Here is a 13,502-nt window from a genome sequence, read left to right as displayed (position 1 = left end):
TTACAATTCCCGGATTTTGTGGGTGCACTCAACTCTTTCTAACACACTATTTTTTAGAGACCTTTCCAAAAACAAACCCCCCCCATTCCTTTAATGTGCAATTTTACAAATGTCTTACCTTACTTCTTTTTCTATTTTCAGGTGAGTTTTCCTTTAAAAACTTTGCAATGTATTTCCTTGACAAAATTTAAGGTAAAGATCAAAACTTTTCTTAAAATTAATTTAAACTCCAAAAGAGTAATTTCCATCACTTTTAGAGAAATGTAAAAAAATCATAAGCATTTAACTGTTTTTCCAAAGCCCCCACAAATTTAGGATATGACGCCAAAAAGTTAATTTTTTACTTAATCTTTCAAATAATGATGCTGATGATGATTATAAAATCAAAAACGCACAAGTGCCAAGCTAAAGGCTCTAGTTTTTTTTTTTTTTTTTTTTTTTTTTTTTTTTGTTGTTGTCAGACTAAAACCTAAGGCAAAGAAAAACGTCTTTTTAACTATGATTTTTCAACCTTAACTCTTGTGTGTGTAAGATATTTTGGCTGCTCACGTTTTCGGGGCAATTGCATGGTTTTAATGATAAACAAAGCGAATAGAAGTAAAAAATAAACCTTTCAAATCAAACGCAAAGTTTACCAAGTAACCAAAAGCACAGCACCTACACTTTAAAATTTTCTGGTATTCATCATCATACTGAACAAAAGTTCAACAAAGTTTTAAGCGCAAGCGCTCTGCTAGCATTCCCTTTACTTTTCATACTTTTGTATGTATTTCTTTTATTCGTATTGCAGGCACGCAGAGCACGCATTTTCAGCGTGAAATGTAATTTTTCCCGCTAGAGCTGGAGATACATTTTCTTGGGTTTTTTACTTCTATGCTTTTTCTTAAGTTTCTTTCTTAAACTTTGCCTAAAAATTTTCATTGGAAAAGATCTAAACTAAAGGATGTGTTTTTTTATTTTGAGTTATGATGAGCAGTGTGCTGCTGCTGTGGCTGTTTTTGTTTGAATTTTAAAAGAAATAAAAAGAAAATGTTAACGCACGCTCACGCAATTCATGCCTGCCTGCTGCATACCAAGAAATAAAAAATTTTTTTTGGTTTCGTAGAATTGCCTTAAAATGCCAAACTATGCGTTTATTATTTTTTTATCTTCTCTTTTTTAAGTTTTTCTTTTAAACTGTATTTTTTTTTTTTTTTGCTTTTTTCTAATTTTGTTGTAGATTTTTTGTTTAAATTCGAAAAAACTCTTTATAATAAGTTTAACAAACCAATGTATATTTTTTTAGAAAAAGCTCGTAAGATTTAAAAATCTTATTAGAAAAAGCTCGTAGAAGAAAGAACTAAGCCTATTTGCCATCTAAGCTGAAGAATTATATTAATTTTTAAAGATTTATAGAATCTATGCTGTTGACCGAAAACTGATAACTTTAGTTAACAAAACATAGACACAAGACGCAAAACCAAACCTAAAACCACCCTACACTACTTTAGTGGTTCTATACCCACCTTAAGGTACACCAATCGGCTCAGAATAATTTTCTGTCCGTCCGTCTGTTTGTCTGTCTGTCCATGTAAACCTTGAAATCAAAGTATAGGTCGCAATTTTGAACATAATTCGGTGAAATTTAGCCCAAGTGTTATTTTTGTTCCAAGAACGATCCATAAGTTGATATCGGCCCATTATTTTACCAAGCCCCCATATAACCAGGTCCTACAAACTGGGCTATGGAACTCATAATTATGTCAAATATAGTAATATACTTACAGAAATAGGCACAACTCAGTTTTATATAATCATATAATGATTTGACTCTAGCCCCCTACCAAGTCCTCTTCTGAAAATGCTTGATCGTCTTTAATTCCCTTATAAACACTTGTTTTTCGATAATATTCGCCTTAACTACAAATTGTGTTATTTTTGGTCCAAGAACGATCCTTAAGTTGATATCGGCCCATTATTTTACCAAGCCCCCATATAACTAGGTCCTACAAACTGGGCTATGGAACTCATAATTATGTCAAATATAGTAATATCCCTACAGAAATAGGCACAACTCAGTTTTTTATAATCATATAATGATCGGCCCTTATTTGACTCTAGCCCCCTACCAAGTCCTCTTCTGAAAATGCTTTATCGTCGTTAATTACCTTACACACACTTGTTTTTCGATGATATTCGCCTTAAATACAAATTGTGTTATTTTTGGTCCAAGAACCATCCTTTGGTTGATATCGGCCCATTATTTTACCAAGCCCCCATATAACTAGGTCCTATAAATTGGGCTATGGAACTCATAATTATGTCAAATATAGTAATATCCTTACAGAAATAGGCACAACTCCGTTTTATGTACTCATATAATGATCGGCCCTTATTTGACTCTAGCACCCCCTACCAAGTCCCCTTCTTAAAATGCGTCTTTAATTCCCTTATAAGCACTTGTTTTTCGATGATATTCGCCTTAACTAAATTTCATGTCAACAAAAATCCCTTCACCAAATTAGGATCGGTTCATATTTGACCCTTGCCCAGATATATAACATCTTTCAGAAAATCGCTTTTTCATCAAAAATGTATCGAAATTAAACATAAATTATTTATAATAAAAAATAATACACATTCGTTATATACTCATAACTGACCCAACTTCTAGCTTATTTTAAAGTCATTTCCATTTTTCGGCTATATAATTAACTGATAAAGAATTTAGACCAGACTGCTATGCAGACGATGTCGAAACCAATTATATGCTGATACCGTCTACATAGGTCTTAAACAGAATTTATTTACACAGAACATTTTAACAAGATAATGATATTAGAGGCAAGTACTTACCACGCTCGCTTACATATAAGGAGTGAAGTAAGTACTTATCACATTAGCTTGCTAATAAGGAGTTAAGTTTTGTTTTTAAATAAAAGAAATATCCGACAATGATGTTTCCACTAGGTTTGCTAATAGTTTTTACCCAAAAGTTATTTATAAATCATTACCAGACACCTTCTAAATAACGCAGTTGGTAGTATATAGTAGTCATAGAAAAGTAAGATGTTGGGTAAATACAAGTCATTACCTTGTTTTTGCTGGTTACTAGTACTATTTTCTCCCACTAATTTTTTAAAGCAAATTCCTTTAAGTTATTATATTTTCTTTTCCTGCCACAAAATTAGACCCCGCGCTCCTCCAAAAACCAACAAAAATCTGCTTAGAAAAAAAAGACCTCAAAATTTAAGGTCAAACTGTAAAGATATTCAAGTCTATTTAGTCTATACATGAAAAATTGTATTTAATGAATATTACATGTAGTTAGTTTTGTTAAGTTTAGTCCAATAGTTGGTTAGTTCTTTGCTTATAATCATAAACCATAAGTTACCATAAACGTGATCTTATTTATGCACTACCAAAAACTACACGTACGTATGTACGTACCACCACCACCCAAACCAAAATCTTCTAACAAACCAAAACCTAAGCAATATCGTTTAAACGATATTTATAAACTTAATATTTTACTCTTTTTTTCTGCTTTCTATAACAACTGATAATATTAACTTGACTTTAGTTACGAAAACTTAGTCTCTATTTTCTAAAGACTAAAAAAAAAAACGCAGTAAAAAAGAATATATGAACCCAATCATCATCATTTTGGTGCTTTTTAACCCAGAAGGTAAAAAAAAGAAGAAAACAAAACTAAAAGGAATCGAGTTAGTTTTTCTTTTTCGTGCTGCTGTGAATGCTTTAAACGGGCTAAAATGTAACGAAAAATACAAAAAAAAAAGAAATGTTAAACGTTGTCGTGATTTTCCTGAATTAGAACAAAATTTATTCGCAACTCTAATCAAATGTGAATTATTTATAATGCTATCAAACCAAAAATATAAAAAAAACCAGAAGAAAGAAATACCCATATAAAACTATCAAAAACTACAAAGATGGCTAAAAAAAAAATACACACATATGGTGGTGATGCTGAATTCAGCCTCATCCTGTACTTATAACATGCGTTTGTAAAGGTTTATCAGCGTCTCTGTGTGTGTGTGTAGTTAAAGTATTTTGAAAATCGTATTTTGTAGTAAAACGTCTTTAAATTAAGATAATCTACTGTTTGGGGAATTTTCAAACAAACAACCATTTTTTGTATGCTTTGCTTTATTTCAGTTAAGCCTTTTTTTTTTGCCAAACCATTACTTACATATGTGGGTAATCTGTAGTTAGGTTGTTGTTGGTTGCTCTTCTAGAATTGTCTTCTTCCTTATTGTCTTATGAGTTTTATTTCTTTCTTTTTTTTGCTTCCAAAATGTTTAAATGAAATTGTTAACTAAAATTTATTGGCAATTGAAATGCTAACAACCCAAAACAGTGAAGAATTGTTGAAAAAAAAGTCTTAATATTATAGCACTTACTACACAGCTAGCTAGTTTTTTTTTTTTTTTTGGAATAGAAAACTATATAAAATAGACATTAATCCCCAGAGAGCAATACTGGTATCTAATTGACCGAAATATTGTTTTCAATAGTCGATTTTTTGTCATTAATAAAATATCAATAATATGACAAAAAAATATGATGTCTTCTTAGCTAAATGTTTAAATCTATAAGTCATTTCAATCAATCAAAACTTTATATGAGAGAACTTACTATTTTTGAAATTTTATAAAAGAAAAAGTATAATAATCTGAAAAAAAAAGGAAAAAAAAATCTTTGGATCTTCATTTTCTTCACAATCATCTTTACTTCATATTGTTTAAGGTTTCAAAAAAGAATCTGCCACAGAAATTTGTGGACTAAAGTGCCAACAGAATGTGTATTTATTCTTAAGGCACGTTCACATTATTCAAATATTTGACAAAATAACAAAAATAACTATAGTCAGGACCATAGTGTAGACTATAGTCAGGACTATAGTGTAGACTATAGTCTGTGGACAATAGTCTGGACTATAGTGTAGACTATAGTCGGGTGTAGACTATAGTCCGGACTATGTGTACTATAATCTGAACTATAGTGTGCACTATAGTCTGAACTATAGTGTGGACTACAGTCTGTACTATCGTCTGGACTATAATGTGTACCATAGTCTGAACTATAGTGTGGACTATAATCTGAACTATAGTGTGAACTATAATCTGAAATATAGTGTGGACTATAATCTGAACTGTAGTGTGGACTGTAATCTGAACTGTAGTGTAGACTATAGTTTGGACTCAAGAGTAGACTATAGTGTATACTATAGTCTGGTGTAGACTATATTCCGAACTTTAGTGTAGGCTATAGTCTGGACTATAGTGTAGACTATAGTCTGGATTATAGTGTAGACTATAGTCTGGACTATAGAGTAGACTATATTCTGGACTATAGTCTGGACAGGCTATAGTCTGGACTACAGTGTAGACTATAGTCTGGACTATAGTGTAGACTATAGTCTGGACTATAGTGTAGACTATAGTCTGGACTATAGTGTAGATTATAGTCTGGACTATAGTGTAGACTATAGTCTGGACTATAGTGTAGACTATAGTCTGGACTATAGTGTAGACTATAGTCTGGACTATAGTGTAGATTATAGTCTGGACTATAGTGTAGACTATAGTCTGGACTATAGTGTAGACTATAGTCTGGACTATAGTGTAGACTATAGTCTGGACTATAGTGTAGACTATAGTCTGGACTATAGTGTAGACTATAGTCTGGACTATAGTGTAGACTGTAGTCTGGACTATAGTGTAGACTATAGTGTATGCTATAGTCTGGACAACATTTTGAATATAGTCTGCTATATATTCTGTACCATAGTCAGAAACATAGTCTTTTCAATAGTCTGTACTAAACACTTGTCTGTAGTCAGGGTTATAATCTGGTCAATAGTGAAGACTAGACTATATTCCTATATGTAGGATGGTTCATAGTCAGCTATAGACTGTAATCTTGTCTATATTCTGGATGATATTATTGAATATAGTCTGGACTGTTGTCTAGTATATTTTCCGGACTATAGTCTAGTATATAGCCTGCACTTTATTATATACACTAGTCTATACTATTCTCAGGCCTGTAGTCTAGTTTATGGGCTAGACTGAAGTCTAGTCTATACTATAATATACAGATTACAGTTTAATCGATAGACTAGATTATAGTTCAGACTTTAACTAGTTTATAGTGTGTAAGATAATCTAGCATCTCTTATATACCGGGCTTTAGTACAATCTAGTAGGTCTCGAGACATTTTATATCAAATATTTGAGTGATCTGAATGTATCCTCACACTTTGCATTATAAAAAACTGTGTTAACCTGCAAGCAAGGGTTTTTTTCTTACCAATATTTAGTATGTTTATAAGTATTAGTTATTATTGTTTCTTCCAGTAACTAACTGTTTTTTATGTTCACCAGCTCCTCCTTTGGCTGCTGCCCAAAATTACTGATTGTTTTTTTTTTTTTTTTTTTTTTTTTTGTTTGCCTTCTGTTCTTATAAATAATTCTCTGTTTGGTACTTAAACAAGCTGCTGGTAGTATTTTCTTTTTTCTCCTTTATTGAGACCTTAAACTCAGAACCATTTTAATATTTATGCCAAACGATTTTAAAACCATTGTTTTTGGTTTTTGCTGCTGGGACTAAATTCATTCAATTGACCATTTGGTAACGATATTGTTGTTTTTAAACGTTTTTGTGTTCTTTCCTTTTTTCGGAAACATGTTGTGTGTGGTCAGTTTTGATCGTAGTCTGTATATGATTTGTAGATGATAACTTAATTTGTTTTGATGCTGACATTTTGACAGATTGCCTGTTTGAGTTTAAACTTTCACTTTTTGTACAAGTTTTTATGTAGCGTTTCTTTTTTGTATCAGAATCTTTATTTTAGACTTAAGGATTAAAAAGGATCAATATATTAGTTTTTACATCTAGTTTTGTTACCAACACATTTCTTCCTTTTTCTACTTTCTAATCAAATATTTATTTTATATGCAACTCATATAATATTTAATTCTAAACATATATTCTTTATGCACATTCTCTTTCTTTTGTGTGTTAAATTTTTTCCATTTTTTTTTTTTTGTTAAACTATAAACTTCACTATAAAGACATCAAATCAGTAAAAACAACATCATGCATTCATGTTAAACAATTTGCCTACAAGTAAAATTAACAACATATAAACATGATTAGGAGGAGAAGACAGCAACAACAGCCACAAAATGCTGCACAGATTTTTTTTAGCATATATTGAAATATTATTTGAGGACCCAACAAATGCTGTAAGATGTTGAGGCTTAAAAAAACTACGCAACGCACTAACGCAAATTAACAAAAGAACTCTGCCGCATGGAGTAACAGAAAAAAATAACACTGAAAAGCAGGCAACATTAACAACAATCAACCAGCATCATCGTCATCATCATCATGTTCGTCATACTTTAAACTTATACATGCAACCTTATAGAAATATGATGTTGTGTTGTGCCCGGTGTTGTCATCATCTGCATCAGAGTCATCATATATAATGATGAACCAATCTCTTAAACTTGACTTGTCTGTTTATGTTTATTTTTTTAGTTTTTATATTCTCTACCTTTCTAGTCTTATTTATTTTTTCTTAATTTTAGTTACTTGCCTCTTGTGGCATGAATGTATGTTTGTAAGTGTGTATGTACAACACCCGCTTAATCTTGGTAGGAAAATAACCACTACAATCATAAGGTTGTATTTAGCCAAAACGAAATGATTATGAATGTTTATAGGAGAGTGTGTTGTATTCTTTAGGAAATATGGTTGTTGGAGGATAAACACGACTACAACAACAACAATAACAATATAATTTTACGCAATTTAGACTAAAGGTATGGAAAGACAATATTAAAATTAACGAATCAAGTTTATAGTCTGGAATATAGTCTAGTCTGTAGTCTGGACTATAGTCAAGTCTATAGTCTAGTCTTTAGTCTAGTCTATAGTCTAGTCTATAATCTAGTCTATAGTCTAGTCTATAGTCTAGTCTATAGTCTAGTCTATAGTCTAGTCTATAGTCTAGTCTATAGTCTAGTCTATAGTCTAGTCTATAGTCTAGTCTATATAGTCTAGTCTATAGTCTAGTCTATAGTCTATCTATAGTCTAGTCTATAGTCTAGTCTATAGTCTAGTCTATAGTCTAGTCTATAGTCTAGTCTATAGTCTAGTCTATAGTCTAGTCTATAGTCTAGTCTATAGTCTAGTCTATAGTCTAGTCTATAGTCTAGTCTATAGTCTAGTCTATAGTCTAGTCTATAGTCTAGTCTATAGTCTAGTCTATAGTCTAGTCTATAGTCTAGTCTATAGTCTAGTCTATAGTCTAGTCTATAGTCTAGTCTATAGTCTAGTCTATAGTCTAGTCTATAGTCTAGTCTATAGTCTAGTCTATATAGTCTAGTCTATAGTCTAGTCTATAGTCTAGTCTATAGTCTAGTCTATAGTCTAGTCTATAGTCTAGTCTATAGTCTAGTCTATAGTCTAGTCTATAGTCTAGTCTATAGTCTAGTCTATAGTCTAGTCTATAGTCTAGTTATAGTCTAGTCTATAGTCTAGTCTATAGTCTAGTCTATAGTCTAGTCTATAGTCTAGTCTATAGTCTAGTCTAGTAGTATAGTCTAGTCTATAGTCTAGTCTATAGTCTAGTCTATAGTCTAGTCTATAGTCTAGTATAGTCTAGTCTATAGTCTAGTCTATAGTCTAGTCTATAGTCTAGTCTATAGTCTAGTCTATAGTCTAGTCTATAGTCTAGTCTATAGTCTAGTCTATAGTCTAGTCTATAGTCTAGTCTATAGTCTAGTCTATAGTCTAGTCTATAGTCTAGTCTATAGTCTAGTCTATAGTCTAGTCTATAGTCTAGTCTATAGTCTAGTCTATAGTCTAGTCTATAGTCTAGTCTATAGTCTAGTCTATAGTCTAGTCTATAGTCTAGTCTATAGTCTAGTCTATAGTCTAGTCTATAGTCTAGTCTATAGTCTAGTCTATAGTCTAGTCTATAGTCTGTCTAGTCTAGTCTATCTCGTCTATAGTCTAGTCTATAGTCTAGTCTTTAGTCTAGTCTAGTCTATAGTCTAGTCTATAGTCTAGTCTATAGTCTAGTCTAGTCTATAGTCTAGTCTAGTCTATAGTCTAGTCTATAGTCTAGTCTATAGTCTAGTCTATAGTCTAGTCTAGTCTATAGTCTAGTCTATAGTCTAGTCTATAGTCTAGTCTATAGTCTAGTCTATAGTCTAGTCTATAGTCTAGTCTATAGTTTAGTCTATAGTCTAGTCTATAGTCTAGTCTATAGTCTAGTCTATAGTCTAGTCTATGGTCTAGTCTATAGTCTAGTCTATAGTCTAGTCTATAGTCTAGTCTATAGTCTAGTCTATAGTCTAGTCTATAGTCTAGTCTATAGCCTAGTCTATAGTCTAGTCTATAGTCTAGTCTATAGTCTAGTCTATAGTCCAGTCTATAGTCTAGTCTATAGTCTAGTCTATAGCCTAGTCTATAGTCTAGTCTATAGTCTAGTCTATAGTCTAGTCTATAGTCTAGTCTATAGTCTAGTCTATAGTCTAGTCTATAGTCTAGTCTATAGTCTAGTCTATAATCTAGTCTATAGTCTAGTCTACAGTCTAGACTTCTATCATCCTTGAAGTCGATGTACACTGCCAAAATTGTTGTTGTTGGCTTAGAAAAAAGACACGGTCAGTCAATTGCCAACACAAATTTGTATTATGTTGTTCTTTCATGTTGCTGGCTTGCTGTCGTTGCTGTTGTTGTTGGTGTTTTCAGTATTACTCTTTATTGGCAACTGTTTTCCCATCGGAAAATCTATAGTCATAAACAACACAATTTTATTTATTTATTTTTGTTGTAGCTGTTTTTACTATTTTACCGCAAGGGTTCTCTCCACCAATTTAAGGTTTAAAAAAAAAAAGAAATCATCATTGTCTCTCTGTCCGTCCGCCTGCCTTCTTGAAGACCTAAAATGCTTAATTTTTGTAGCAACTTTATGTTGATTCAGGTGGAGTTTGGAGTGCTGAGAAATAATGATGATTGTGGTGGATGCTGTTACTGCTGCAAACATCTATGCTATGATTTTAAGCCTTTGTCGTCATCATTGTTGTTGTTTTTATTATTATTTGTCCTCGTCATTCTCATCATTACAATTACCATCATCTTCGTCGTCATGATCATCATCATTACAGCATTAGCATTGAACAACAACATCAGCAAATAAACATGATGATGGTTACCGTTCATAGTAGAAAGATTCTTAAGTTTTCCGTTTTAGTTTTGTGTCTGTCTGTCTGTCCGTCTGTCTGTCTTTATTCTCATGTGCGTTTGCGCAAATTGTGGTAATAATTTATTAAACAGTTACGAGGCGGCTAAAATGTAATGACTTTCTTTAATGTTTGTTGCCATAATTTTCTTGAGATTTTTTTTTTCAGTTTTCAGTGCAATCGTGACTATTTTTTTTCTGTTCCTAAAGTTTTATGTCGTATTTTGTTTAAAATATTTTGCCTTTTTTTTTTTGGTTTATTGTTAGATGTGTGTTTCTGTTTGTTGTAGTAAAGTGTAGAATTTCGTCATGCTGGTTTTAAAATTTGTAACACATTTTATTGTTTTGCCAGCACAACTGCTCTCCAAACCAATCACCACACAGCACCCAACTCTAGAAAGACATTAATTCTCATTTGTTAAGGTGTTTTTAGTTTATTTTTTCTTATTTTTCTCTTTTGGTTCCTTAACTTGCATTGCGTTACATTTTCGGTTTTTAACATTCTTTTTTGCATTAAATCTTAAATCAAGATTTACGGTTAAACTTTTAATTTTTACTAATGTCTAAACTGAAGTTTAACAGAAAAAAATCTTGGAAAAATAAGAACTTATTGAGAGCAATTTATGCATGTAACAACTTTTCTAGGATGATGGCAAACAATTACTTTTAACAAGATTTTATTGGTATAGGTTTAAACATTTTGATAAATCGATTAGTTTTTTTAGATAAATTTTCTATTTATTGACATTTTTCTTTTAGAAGATTATCGAAAAATTTTTTTGAGAGTTTTTGAAACTTTCTTTTTTTTTTTTAGAAAATTTTCAAAATTTCTCTTTTTATAGAAAATTTTCGAAATTTTCTCTTTTTATAGAAAATTTTCGAAATTTTCTCTTTTTTTTATAGAAAATTTTCGAAATTTTCTCTTTTTATAGAAAATTTTCGAAATTTTCTCTTTTTTTATAGAAAATTTTCGAAATTTTCTCTTTTTTTATAGAAAATTTTCGAAATTTTCTCTTTTTTATAGAAAATTTTCGAAATTTTCTCTTTTTTATAGAAAATTTTCGAAATTTTCTCTTTTTTATAGAAAATTTTCGAAATTTTCTCTTTTTTATAGAAAATTTTCGAAATTTTCTCTTTTTTTATAGAAAATTTTCGAAATTTTCTCTTTTTTATATAGAAAATTTTCGAAATTTTCTCTTTTTTTATAGAAAATTTTCGAAATTTTCTCTTTTTTTATAGAAAAATTTCGAAATTTTCTCTTTTTTTATAGAAAATTTTCGAAATTTTCTCTTTTTTTATAGAAAATTTTCGAAATTTTCTCTTTTTTTATAGAAAATTTTCGAAATTTTCTCTTTTTTTATAGAAAATTTTCGAAATTTTCTCTTTTTTTATAGAAAATTTTCGAAATTTTCTCTTTTTTATAGAAAATTTTCGAAATTTTCTCTTTTTTTATAGAAAATTTTCGAAATTTTCTCTTTTTTATAGAAAATTTTCGAAATTTTCTCTTTTTTTATAGAAAATTTTCGAAATTTTCTCTTTTTTTATAGAAAATTTTCGAAATTTTCTCTTTTTTTATAGAAAATTTTTGAAATTTTCTCTTTTTTATAGAAAATTTTCCAAATTTTCTCTTTTTTTATAGAAAATTTTCGAAATTTTCTCTTTTTATTGAAAATTTTCGAAAATTTCTGTTTTTATTGAAAATTTTCGAAAATTTCTGTTTTTATTGAAAATTTTCGAAAATTTCTCTTTTTATAGAAAATTATTGAAATTTTCTTTTTTTTATAGAAAATTTTCGAAATTTTCCCTTTTTATAGAAAATTCCCGAAATTCTCTCTTTTCTTACAGAAAATTCCCGAAATTCTCTCTTTTCTTACAGAAAATTCCCGAAATTCTCTCTTTTCTTACAGAAAATTCCCGAAATTCTCTCTTTTCTTATAGAAAATTTTCGAAATTCTCTCTTTTCTTATAGAAAATTTTCGAAATTCTCTCTTTTCTTATAGAAAATTTTCGAAATTCTCTCTTTTCTTACAGAAAATTTTCGATATTCTCTCTTTTCTTATAGAAAATTTTCGATATTCTCTCTTTTCTTATAGAAAATTTTCGATATTCTCTCTGTTCTTATAGGAAATTTTCGAAATTCTCTCTGTTCTTATAGAAAATTTTCGAAATTCTCTCTGTTCTTATAGAACATTTTCGAAATTCTCCATTTTTTTATAGACGATTTTTTCTTTATAGAAAATTTTTGAAATTTTCTCTTTTTTTATAGAAAATTTTCGAAATTTTCTCTTTTTTTTGTAGAAAATTTTCGAAATTTTCTCTTTTTTTTATTGAAAATTGCCTTTTTTTTATAGAACTTTTTCGATTTTTTTTTTTTTTTTTTTTTTTTTGAAAATTTTCTCATTTTTTATAGAACTTTTTCAAAATTTTCTCTTTTTATAGAAAATTTTCAAAATTTTGTTTCGTCACTTTTTCAAAATTGTTTTTTTATAAAAACTTTTGGAAATTGTGTCGTATTATAGAACATTTTCCTAGTTTTATCTTTTTAGAGAATTTTTTTTTTTAATTTTCTCTTTTTATACAAATTTTTCAAAATTTCTCTCTTTATAGAGAATTTTAGACAAATGCTCAATCTAGAGAAAATTTCGTATAGATTCTCTCGTCCTAAAAAGAAGATAGTGTAAATGTGGTCTCTTTACTGAAAGTTCCCAATTCTTTAGTTGTCGATTTAAAATGTGTAACCAAAACTCGTGTTACCCACTGTAATTTATCATTTTCTAAAACATTTATTAAATCAACTTTTTATTTTGCAATTTATTTTCCTGTTGTACTGTCCGCCCAATTTCATTATTGCAGCCACCCAAAATCGTAGTTGCAAAAATTCACAAACAAATTCTGACAAAATTAATCATCACATTATGTCAGCAACATCATTGATCATTGCAGACATTTGTGCTCTGTGGAGTGTATGTGTGTGTGTAAACAATGTCAAAACATGAGTAAACATTGCAACTTACGGTTGTCACGTCAATAATGTCAAATGGTATGTGGTATGTGTGGCTGCAACACGCATAACCATATATAGAGATACAAAGAAGCAGAAAGAAAAAGTTTTATCGCACATTAAGTAGTGGAAAGCAAGAATGTGTGTAAAACAAAATCTTAAACTTATTTTATGCAATTTTATTTTTTTTCATCGTCACTAAAGAAAAACGACAAACATTTCGCCAAGATGAGTTGT

This window comes from Lucilia sericata, unplaced genomic scaffold (genome assembly GCF_015586225.1).
Source record: "Lucilia sericata isolate MDLA Ls3-8-SP2 unplaced genomic scaffold, ASM1558622v1 Contig000282F_arrow, whole genome shotgun sequence".
Classification (NCBI taxonomy): domain Eukaryota; kingdom Metazoa; phylum Arthropoda; class Insecta; order Diptera; family Calliphoridae; genus Lucilia; species Lucilia sericata.
Note: the sequence above shows the minus strand (reverse complement) of the source record.